Here is a 12641-nt window from a genome sequence, read left to right on the forward strand (position 1 = left end):
TAACTCCACCCAATTTTAACTCAGTCAATGTGAAATGTCAGCCATCTTTATTGCATCAAAATATTCGAGGACTGAGAAATAAAATTAATGAATTAACTATCTGCATAGATGAATTAGTCTTCAAACCCAGCTGACATAATCTGCCTCTCTGAACATCATGTGACCACTGGTATAGAACTTTTAAGTGTTACAGGGTTTAGGTTAGCATCTCACTTTTGTAGATCAGAAATGGAGAAAGGAGGAGTTGCCACATTCATCAGGATTTGTCATAAATTTAAGAACATAGACATTCATAAATTTTGCCTAGAACAGCATATGGAAGCATGTGCAACAGAATTAGAATTTCACAAAAAATCCTTCATAATATCAAGTGTATATCAAGCACCTGCAGGTAACTTTAATCTGTTTGTAAACCACCTTGAAGCTGTACTGGCCCATTTAACAATCAAAAACAAAGAAATAGTGGTTGCTGGTGATTTCAATGTAGATTTCCTTAAAGACTCTCCCAATAAGAACTTATTTGAGTTAGTAACACAATCATTCAACTTAATTCCCACTGTAAAGTTCCCCACTAGGATAGCCACTTGCTCACAAACAGCCATTGATAATATCTTTATAGAAAAGTCCAATGAACAAAATTATATTACAAAACCAACAGTCAATGGCCTCTCAGACCATGACATGCAGTTCCTTCTGTTAAATGTTAATACTGAACAGGATATAAAATCTGTTAAATTTGAGCTCAAGAGGGTAATCAGTAAGCCAAAAATTGATTATTTTAGGACACTCCTCAGAGACATTCACTGGACTGATGTTTACAGTGCTCATGGCATGAATGAAAAATATAACATTTTTGCTAATAAAGTGCTTACCTTATTTGAACACTGCTTTCCCCCAAAACTTACCAAGGTTAGAGCAAAGTCTACAAAGAAGCCATGGATTACTCGAGGAATAGGGGTATCTTGTAAAACAAAAAGAAAACTGTATCTGTCAATCCAAAACATTTCCAATGTTGATGCTATAGCACATTATAAGAAATACTGCAAAATATTAAAGACTGTAGTACGGATGTCAAAGCAAATATATTACAAGGAAAAGATAGTCATATCAGATAACAAAATAAAGACAATATGGGATATAGTGAAGGAGGAGACTGGTAGAACCAGACATGAAGAGGAACAGAATGAGATTTTCACTCTGCAGCGGAGTGTGCGCTGATATGAAACTTCCTGGCAGATTAAAACTGTGTGCCCGACCGAGACTCGAACTCGGGACCTTTGCCTTTCGCAGGCAAATGCTCTACCAACTGAGCTACCGAAGCACGACTCACGCCCGGTACTCACAGCTTTACTTCTGCCAGTACCTCGTCTCCTACCTTCCAAACTTTACAGAAGCTCTCCTGCGAACCTTGCAGAACTAGCACTCCTTTCTTTCAGGAGTGCTAGTTCTGCAAGGTTCGCAGGAGAGCTTCTGTAAAGTTTGGAAGGTAGGAGACGAGGTACTGGCAGAAGTAAAGCTGTGAGTACCGGGCGTGAGTTGTGCTTCAGTAGCTCAGTTGGTAGAGCACTTGCCCGCGAAAGGCAAAGGTCCTGAGTTCGAGTCTCGGTCGGGCACACAGTTTTAATCTGCCAGGAAGTTTCATATCAGCGCACACTCCGCTGCAGAGTGAAAATTTCATTCTGGAAACATCCCCCAGGCTGTGGCTAAGCCATGTCTCCGCAATATCCTTTCTTTCAGGAGTGCTAGTTATGCAAGGTTCGCAGGAGAGCTTCTGTAAAGTTTGGAAGGTAGGAGACGAGGTACTGGCGGAAGTAAAGCTGTGAGTACCGGGCGTGAGTCGTGCTTCGGTAGCTCAGTTGGTAGAGCACTTGCCCGTGAAAGGCAAAGGTCCCGAGTTCGAGTCTCGGTCGGGCACACAGTTTTAATCTGCCAGGAAGTTTCATGAAGAGGAACAAATAGCATTAAGAATAAATGATACATTGGTGACAGATGTGTATAGTGTTGCAGAACTTTTTAACAAACATTTTATAACTGTTACTGAAAAGATGGGGTTGTCAGGTTCGGTAGATGCTGCTATGGATTACCTTAGACCAGATATTTCAAGTAACTTCCATAATATGAATTTGACCCTCACTACCCCAACAGAAATAATGTCCATCATAAAATCTTTAAAATCAAAAACATCTAGTGGGTATGATGAAATATCAACAAAGTTAATTAAAGAATGTGATTCTGAGCTAAGTAACATATTAAGCTATCTGTGTAACCAGTCATTTATCAGTGGAATATTTCCTGAATGGCTGAAATATGCTGAAGTTCAGCCACTGTTTAAGAAGGGAGATAAAGAAACAGCATCAAATTTCCATCCAATTTCACTGTTGCCAGCATTCTCAAAAATTTTCGAAAAAGTAATGTACAGTCATCTTTATAACCATCTTATCTCAAAGAACATACTGTCAGTCACAGTTTGGATTTCTAGAAGGTTCTGATATTGAGAAGGCTATCTACACTTACAGTGAAAATGTGCTTAATTCATTAGACAAAAAATTGCAGGCAACTGGTATATTTTGTGATCTGTCAAAGGCATTTGACTGTGTAAATCACAATATCCTTTTAAGTAAACTAGAATATTATAGTGTAACAGGAAATGCTGCAAAATGGCATATACTCCAAGAGTATATGTCTAACATACGATGACAAGAAGATAGAAGAAGTGGACAGTGTTAAATTCTTGGGATTACAGCTTGATAATAAATTCAACTGGGAGGAGCACACCACAGAACTGCTGAAGCGTCTTAACAAATCTCTGTTTGCAATGCGAATTTTGTCAGACATAGGGGATATAAAAATGAAAAAGCTGGCATACTATGCTTACTTTCATTCCATAATGTCATATGGGATTATTTTTTGGGGTAATTCATCAAGCCAAGCTAAAGTTTTCCGAGCACAAAAACGTGCAGTAAGAGTTATATGTGGTGTGAACTCAAGAACATCCTGCAGAAGCCTGTTTAGGGAACTAGGGATACTAACTAATGCTTCCCAATATATTTATTCCTTAATGAAATTTGTCATTAAAAATATATCACTTTTTCAACAGCTCAATTCATAGAATCAATACTAGAAATAAGAATAATCTTCACAAGGATTTAAAGTCACTTAGTCTTGTACAAAAAGGTGTGCATTATTCAGGAACACACATTTTCAATAACTTGCCAGCAGCCATAAAAAGCTTAACAACCAATGAAATTCAGTTTAAGAGAAGCCTAAAGGATTTATTGGTGGCCAACTCCTTCTACTCCATTGATGAATTTCTTAGTAAAACCAACTGATTTGTATATAAGTACAACATAACTTCTGCACCATTTCAGTGCAGTAATGTGTTCATTGTAAATAAGTATTACAGTAGTTGTATTACATGTTTATTACCTTATAAATAAATAAAAAACTTTTTTTATTTTAAATTCAGTGCATTAGTATTTGTAAAATGACTCTTAGTGTTCATTAAAAAATGACGATCATTCCACTTGGGACCTGTGGAATGGTACATTAGCTTATTTGTTTTAGTTGTAAATGTTTGTCATGTATTGTTGTTTTTCTGACATTTTCCACATCCTGGAGGACCTCCTCACTACAGATCAATTGGAATGAAAGTAAATCTAATCTAATCTAAAGACATCGAAGAGGCACTACCATAAGTGTTACTTACAAGAAAATTTTATGTTGAAAATGGAATAGCCATTTTGTGAAAGAAGCTTTGAACATGGCATTGTGAAATACATTTGAAGAAAACACAGATCTCTTCATTTCAGCTACAATCACATAATATGATGATAGTCATATATTGGCTGCCATTAGAACACTACTTGACTGTATCTCGAATGAAAAGTGTACAAAACATCAGTCATTCTCTACCATAGAAGGAAAGCCATTTAAAAAAATTAAGCAATGTTTTTTTGTAATCCTGCTCCTGTTGGAGACACAGACTTATTTTGCTAGTATTTGTCTGTTATGTTTCTAATCATTCTGCAGCAAACACCTTTTTAAATGTTTACTCCAGCAAAAAGATGTTATGTTTTGTAATTAATATAAGTGACACTTAGCTATGCAAGTGATCTCTTACCAAAAGCTTGGTATACCAGTGCAACACAAATGAAAAATTCAAAAAAATGATGTAGCAAACTGGAGGAGGGAGGGGGGAGGGAGGGAGAGGGAGGGGGAGGGAGGGAGAGAGAGAGAGAGAGAGAGACTGAGCAGTGGCCCCTCTTTCAGTGACAACGGTATATCATCATAAAGTGGGAGCCTTCTTTTGGTGAGTCATGGGAAACAAAGGATGTCCTCGCTTCCTGAGAGATAGGTGGCTCTGTCATGTCAAAACAGAACATTTCATGCGTTCTATTCTCCATATAATGTTCTGAAAGCTACCATTGTGTGATAGTGTTCTCCACCCAGTATTTGCAGAATATTTTTTGTTGATTGTGTTCCACAGCCTAAAAAACTGTAGAAATGATGCTATGTAACACCTCAAGCTACTGCTTTTCAGTTTATTCTTTATGAAAAGAATAAAATGAACAGCAGCTTTCATTTCTACATTGTTTTTTGAGTTTTATCTTGTATGTAGTGTGGCCCAGCCAGTCCATCAGCCCAGTTTGAGCACTAACAGCATGTTGTGGTCACAGTGCCCATTCACTGCTGCTTAACTTTCATTGTCATTCTCCAAGAAGTGCCCAAGCACTCCATTGGTGTGAAATCCAAATGAAGTGACTCATATTTTGTTTATTACAGCTTCTCTGTGTATCAATTCTTAAAATTTACTAACTGCCAAAACTGTTTAGAAAAATATGTACTTCATTTTCTTCTTGGTGAAATTGGTATTCTCTCTCTCATAGCTATAAAAGTAACAGATTTTCAAGATCATTCATCAATTGAAAAAAAAAAAAACCAACTGTGGATAGTTTAGCATGTATTTTACAACATTCATTACAAATATAGTTACACATGTATGTGATAGATTTTTGTGTGTATAATGTTTGGAACACACCAGGATTGCACACTTGGGACAGGGCGAAGAATCTAGGGTACTGCATTGTATTGTATTGTATTATTGTATTGTATTGTATGGTATTGTATTTCACTGGTTCTTGTATATCAAAATTTGACAATATTTACTAATGAATAAGGGGGATAAAATACATGGTAATCAGTATCTTAACAGTGTATAGAATTACTCAGAAGTGAAGAAATGCTGTAGTGTTGAAGATATGAAGTTTTTCTTCAGAATTAAGTACTTCCTGAAAGTTTTATAAAAGGAGTCACTAAAATCTCTGAAAACCTAGTGGAGACTTTGTGGAGTCTTACTCTACCAAATAATACATTATATGCCCAAGATTCTGGTGATAATTTTGTGTGTGTCAGGATGTGAGGTGATGTGCACTAATCACACCAGATATTGCATAATGTCTTCCCTGTAGCATGTCACCTTGTAGTTGACGGTTATGGGAAAGATTTGTAAGGGAAGATCATTTTTTAATCTGTATTCAAATGTATTTTCTTTCTTTTGCTGATAAATTTTCCATAATTAATTAATTGACCGGAAGAGTAAATGGGGAAACTATCTTCAGTGACCTTGTCTGACACTGACAGGGAAAACAGATCCTTGATTTGTGTAACTACTGCAGCATTCGATAGGGACACTGTGAGCCACCTGGCATAAGATCTGTGGTAGTGTATCATGTGAGGTGGGCACTGGGGCTGATAAAAAAGCCAGAAACAGTCTACTGTAAACCACTTCAGTACTAGTCTGTGTTTATGCCAACATTCTACAGTGATTTCTTTGTGTCTAATGTGTTGAACTGTGTGTGTGTCTTAGGATTGTGTTTGGTTTGCTATTTGGAATTTCCCTGTATCTGCTCCCAATGGACTGTTGTTTGGATTAGGACTGCGATAGGTTTTATTCATATGAATTACCCATCTTTGCGTCTGGTGAACTTTTCTGTTTCTCAGTTTGATGACGCCCATGCTTATTTGATGTGTTTGTTTAGAGTTTATTGCAGAATTAACTGATGAGTGTCATCTACAAAAGTATGAATTTCCTTGGTGTAGACCGAGCGAAGTGGCACAGGGGTTAGCGCACTGGACCTCCATTTGGGAGGACGATAGTTCAAAACAGTGTCTGGCCATCCTGATTTAGGCTTTCCAGATTTCCCTAAATCGCTTCAGGTAAATGCCAGGATGGTTCCTTTGAAAGAGCATGGCCGCCGTCCATCACCATCCTTCCTTTATCTGATGGGAGTGATGACCTTGCTGTTTGATCCCCTCCCCCGAATCAACCATCCAACCTTGCTAGAGTGAAACAGTAATCATTTGTGAGCAATATTCGATTTAATTTCCTAAGGAATGCATTATTAAAATTGAGGTGTATTTGTTTACAAGTTCCTCAGAAAAGAAGCAGACAATTTGAAGTTTCTGTCTGGGAAAAACTGATGTCCACTATGCTGTCCTGATGTCAGATTCTTCTTTCCAAATTATTAATCAAATACAGCTTACAACTCATTATCTAAGGTGTGAATCTTTGTTCTTTTTCTGCCAAGAAAGTTTAGATTCTTGATATCATTTCTTTGAAACATCCCACTTCCCTCCTTGTCATCTCTAAAATGTGTCTTCTAAGTAAGATCCTGTGAAGCCAATTTCACCTAAGTGATTAAATGAATAAACAAAATATCTGTTTATGGGGTTGAGGGAATCATGCTAAGGTTCTCCAGCACTGATTATATTTTACCAAAGCTACTGTACACTGCACACTATTGAGTTATGTCCTTACTTTCTTGAGAGCAGGGCCACCCACAGATTTTATGGTACCCCAGACAAACTTATGTCAGGGCCTCCATTTTGTGTTTTCTGTTAGAAACAAAAACAAAAAATGAACTGTGTTTGTAATGTAATATATAAATAAATTTCATTTCCATGTTTCTGTGAAACACTTTCGAAATTATGAAACAGTCATACGAAGAAATGTGCACAATGTACAAATGTCTAAGTACAGTATCCTAGACAGTTCCTGTACACTGGGCACAGCTGCTTCATGTGTGTACAAAACTATTTTGTAAACTTCTCTGTGGCAACACTTTTCCATGGCTCTGTAGACAGCTTTTGTTTTCACATAGAGCCATTTACACTTTGCAATTGAAAGCTGTCAATAACAATGCTGGGGTCAGGGATTTCCTGAAATTGATCCAACTCTAGGAGTGACTCGGTAGTAAAGAAAATGTGTATCAAAACTTCATGAATAATGTGGCATTTTTGGACACATCTCAGTGTTTGTGGTGTCATCTCTCCTGAAATGTGTGTTGTACAATGATATGTGTGGATACTGTCTGCAAAATTTATTAGGAATACAGTTAGCAGAACACAAGTACTATATTTAAACATCATGCATGGTAGACAGTTTTTTTTTTTTTTTTTTTTTGCACATCTCATTGTTTGTGATGTCATATCTCCTGAACCATGATGGGCAGGTGGCTCTTGGTCCTGCAGCAATTGTTGCCTGATAGTAAGGGATGTGTGTACCAAGTTTATTTGAAATTGGTCCAGTGGTTTAGGAAGAGAATAATATAGCTATTAAAAGAAATAAACCTAACATTTATGAGAAACCTTTGCAACAAATTTCCCTATCTTGATATACAAAGCCTGGCTGAAACTGTCAGTGTCAGCTGAACAATTATGGACAGGTATAATTTGAACACTGAAAATTCGATTCTTGCAACGGAAGAAGTTATCAACTGCATCACTGAATCCCATGCTTTATTGATAACAGTGCTAGATAATTAAGTTTCTCTTGGTCTAAAGTTGGTCTTAAATGAGTTTTGATTAATGCTAATTTACTAAAGCCACTCTCACCTGAAACAATAGGCACTGGTAGGTTAATGAAAATCCTGAGGGCAATGAAAATTCAGGAAATACCAAGTGTAGAATCGACTTATTAATCACATCACTATCATCCAGAGTTGTTTTTATTCTGAGAATGGCTTCAAAAGATTCTCATACCGAGAATCCATCTGAGAAACAATTTTGTCCATGATTATGTCAGAAACCTCTTTATGAAATTGTTATTCTTCAGTTTCATCTTGGAATGTCAGGTGCTCCACCACTACACCAATCAAGGTTCATGAAAGAAAAGCTTTCTGTTTCTTTCTGAATTTTTTGAAAAAACTTCCTCAATCTATTTTTCAGAGACCAATTTTGTAGCTCTGCATATGAATTCAGGCCATAGAGCTCTCATCTTTGGTAACTGTAAGAGCTTTAATATTTTTGTTTTGGCACCAAGAGATATACTTTTAGACTATGAATTTATTTGATCTCAAATGACCCTCCAAAAATTCAAGACAATCAATATTTCAAACTCTGAGAAATAACTGATTAGCCCATTTACTTATGTGATCCCATCATGAAACAAACTACACTGACTTTGTGTGTGTTTCAAAGCTTCTCTTACTTCTGCTAATTTTTCTGCTATTGGCTTTATACTTCATCTTCTTTGACAGCCCATGAAGAGATCAGCCACAAATGTATTTTAATACTCCTTAACAACAAAAATCCTCATTGATGACCAACACGATATTTGGAAAAAGAAATCTACGACCAGTGCTGCATATAATTTCTTACAAAATGCTCTAGAAGCACTGGATAATAAAAAATATGCTGCTGGTATTTTCTTAGATGTATGCAAAGCTTTTGACATTTTGGGCCACAGAATCCTGTTGGAAAAACACCAAAAGCATGGCATTAGAGACACCACATTTAAATGGTTCTCCTCATACCAGATAAATCAGAAACAGAAAGTAGTAATAACATATGAACTAAATGATAGCACTAGAAAATATTTCTCAGACACTGGAATATTATAAACTGGAGTCCCTCAAGGATCCTTTCTCAGGCCTATTCTTTTCCTCATATATATGACCTAGATGGAAGCATAGAATCGCAACTAAATATTTTGTTTTCAGATGACACAAACATCCTTCTCACAGGGGAGACACAAATGTAGCTACAGGAAAACATAAATAAAGCTACAGACCAGCTAAATAACTGGTTTGGAGGAAATAAACTAATAATAAACACTTCCAAAACAACTATGCTTAATTTCTGTTTGAAAGGCGAATCCTGCAACACTTCGGCGAAAATGAATGTCAGTGGAATTACACCTTCACTGGAAACAAAATTTTTAGGCATATGTCTTCAAAATGATTTTAAAAGACAGACACATATAGCAAAAATGAATACAACACCGAAAAAAGTATGTTACAGCCTACACTTACTTGCACACAAAGCAAGCTTCCATGCTGTTAGAATTGCATACTTTGCCCAGTTCCTCATTTTTCTACAGTGTGGAATTATATTCTGGGGTAGCACTGTTGCTAGCTCAATAATCTTCCTGGCCCAAAAGAGAGCTATAAGAGCAATGCACCATGCAAAACAGACTGACTCATGAAGGCTCCTCTTTCAGAAGTCTTCCATCCACCCACTACACTGTCTTTTTATTCTAGAAAATTGTAAATATGTGAGGAAAAATATCAAAGAGAGAAATAAAAACTAATGTACATGAACGTAATACCAGGCAAAAAGACAAACTCCATGTTCAGTCCATCTTTAAAACCACCAGTACAAACAGTGCAATACAAATGTACAATAGTCTGCCACATGAAATTAAAGTTATTTTTTCATTTTGTCTGTTTCACAGATCCCTAAGGGCATTCTTATTAGAACACTGCTTCTATGCTGTGGCAAAATTCTTAAACCATGTGAAGTACAACAGACATGAAGCAAGAATATGCAAAAACTACTACTGCTGTTGCTAAAGCAAGATAAAATATAATGAATTTATTGTACTATTAAAATAAATTTTGAAGTTAGATGTAAACTTTTTGCATGTGTGTGTGTGTGTGTGTGTGTGTGTGTGTGTGTGTGTGTGTGCGTGTGTGTGTGTGTGACATGCAAATGACATCCCACGATCTGTAGAGATTTACTGGATGAATGAATAAATAAATAAATTTCTGTTGGCATGTGCTGAAGAAATTGTACAGCTGGTTCAGACAGCTGAAGATACCTACTACTCCATAGCATGTAATCCTATAAAGTTCAGTGTATGAACTGCACAAGGAGAAAAATATCTCATTTTTGCTTCCATGTCTTTTCTTTGCCCAGCCATATCTGACTCATTATCAAAGTGCTGATCACAACAGTAAATCAATTTCATGCTGGTTAAATAAATCTATGATAGCTTTACTAATTGCATCACCTGTCTTTTTCTGCAAATCTACATTTACATTTATTCTCTGCAAACCACCGTGAGGTGCATAGCAGAGGGCATGACTCATTGTATCAGTTATTAGGGCTTCTTCCTGTTCCATTCATGTATGGAGAACAGGAAGAATGATTGTTTGAATGTATCTGTGTGTGCATTAATTATTTTAATCTTATCTTCTTAGTTCCTATGTGAGTGATATGCAGGGGGTTTTAGTGCGATTGTAGAGTTATCATTTAACGCTGGTTCTTGAAACTTTGTTAATAAACTTTCTTTGGATACCTTTCTCGGGATATCTTCAAGAGTCTTCCTTCCATATCTCTGTGACATTCTCCCATGGATTAAACAAACCTGTGACTATTCATGCTGGCCTTTTCTGTGTTCAATATCCTGTGTTAGTTCTATGTGGCATGGGACCCACACACTTGAGCAATATTCTAGAATGGGTTGCACGAGTGATCTGTAAGCAATCTCTTTTATAACTGATTGTACTTCCCTACTATTCTACCAATAAACCAATGGGTGCCACCTGCTTTACCCATGGCTGAACGTATGTGATCATGCCATTTCATATCCCTGCAAAGTGTTTTATTCAGGTATTTTTAAGAATTGGCATATTCGAAAAATGACTCACTGATATTATAATCATAGGATACTAAGGTTTTTTCATTTTGTGAAGTGCCAAATTTAACATTTCTGAACATTTAGAGCAAGTTGCCAATCTGTGCACCACAATGAAATGTTATCCAGACCTGACTGAATATTTATACAGCTTCATTATAGATAACTGCATCATCTGCAAAAAGCATGATTTTTCTGTTAATATTATCTGCAAGGTCAGTAATACGCAACATGAAAAGCAAGGATCCCAACACACTTCATCTGCCGATGACTATTCATCAAAGATAACCATGTTGGGTCCTCCCTATCATTAAGTCCTGAATCCAGTTACAAATTTCACTTGATACCCCATATGACATTACTTTTTACAATATGCATAGCTGTGTAGTACTGAGTCAAATGCTGTTTAGAAATACAGCACCTACCTGACTGCTTTGATCCAAAGCTTTCAGAATGTCATGTGAGAAAAGTGCGAGTTGGGTTTTACACAATTGGTGTTTTCTAAATCCATCCTGGTTGGCACTGAGGAGGTCATTCCGTTCAAGATACCTCATTATGTTTAAGCTCAGAATATGTTCTAAAATTCTACAACAAATCAATGTTAAGGAAACTGGGCAATAGTTTTGTGGGTCGCTTCTACTACCCTTCTTGTAGACAGTTGAGACATATGCCTTACTTTCAAGAACTGGGCACGGTTTTTTGTTTGAGGGATCTACAATAGATTATAGTTAGAAGAAGGGCTAAATCAGCCACAAATTCAGTATAGAATCTGACAGCTATTCTATTGGGGCCTTGAGCTTTGATCAGTTTTAATGATTTCACCTATTTCTCAACACCACTGACACTAGTACTCATTTCAGTCAACTTTTCAGTGGTATGAGGATTAAACTGGGGCAATTCTCCTCATTTTTCCTTTGTAAAGGAATGTTTGAAAATGAAGTTAAGCATTTCAGCTTTTGCTTTGCTACCCTCAATTGCAGTTTCTGCCCCATTTGCTAAGGACTAGACACTAACTTTGGTGCCACTAACAGCCTTTACATATGACCAGAATTTCTTTGGATTTTGTTAAATGTCATTTGACAATATTCTACTACGGTAGTCATTAAGGCATCACACACTGCTCTCTTGACAGCCAAATGCCTTTCATTCAGCATCTATTATCTGTAGCCCTACACTTTGTTTTACGCCTATTATGCAGTAATCTCTTTTTCTTTAGAAGTTTATTTAGAGTGACTGCATACTGTGGAGGTCCTTTCCATTATGAACTGTTCTACTGGATACATACCTATCCAGCTAAAGGTCAACTATTCTCTTAAATGTGAGTCAGATTTTCTTTACGTGCTGCTGCCCTGTATTGCTGAAGGTTTCGACTTCCTCACTGAGATATGACACTACTGATTTTTTTAATTTAGTTTACTGAACATGCTTATCCTTCTGCTTGTTTTCATTGTCCTTTGTACTCTGGTAACCATTGTTGCCACAACCACATCATGGTATCAGTTCAATGTGAACATCCTTAAATACATCAGGTCTATTCATTGCCATTAGATCCAATATATTTCCTTCAAGAGTGGAGTACCTAACTATCTGTTTGAGGTAGTTTTCAGAGAAGGCATTTAGTCAAGTTTCACAGGATGTCTTATCATGCCCACCTCTCTAATTTTCCCAATTAACTGTTGGATGATAACAATATGATTGGGGAACTTACATACAAGTGAACGGA

The 12641-nt window shown here is 36.7% G+C and overlaps 2 non-coding genes across 2 annotated transcripts; one reads left to right on the forward strand and one right to left on the reverse strand.

The window, feature by feature from the left end:
- Positions 1-1247: 1247 nt before the first annotated feature.
- Positions 1248-1322, reverse strand: Trnar-gcg. The gene has a single exon. It is a non-coding gene; the product is annotated as a tRNA-Arg (tRNA).
- A 518-nt stretch (positions 1323-1840) lies between these two features.
- On the forward strand, positions 1841-1915 carry Trnas-uga. Its single transcript has one exon. It is a non-coding gene; the product is annotated as a tRNA-Ser (tRNA).
- The last annotated feature ends 10726 nt before the right edge of the window (positions 1916-12641 follow it).

Source organism: Schistocerca americana, chromosome 2 (assembly GCF_021461395.2).
Source record: "Schistocerca americana isolate TAMUIC-IGC-003095 chromosome 2, iqSchAmer2.1, whole genome shotgun sequence".
Taxonomy (NCBI): Eukaryota; Metazoa; Arthropoda; class Insecta; order Orthoptera; family Acrididae; genus Schistocerca; species Schistocerca americana.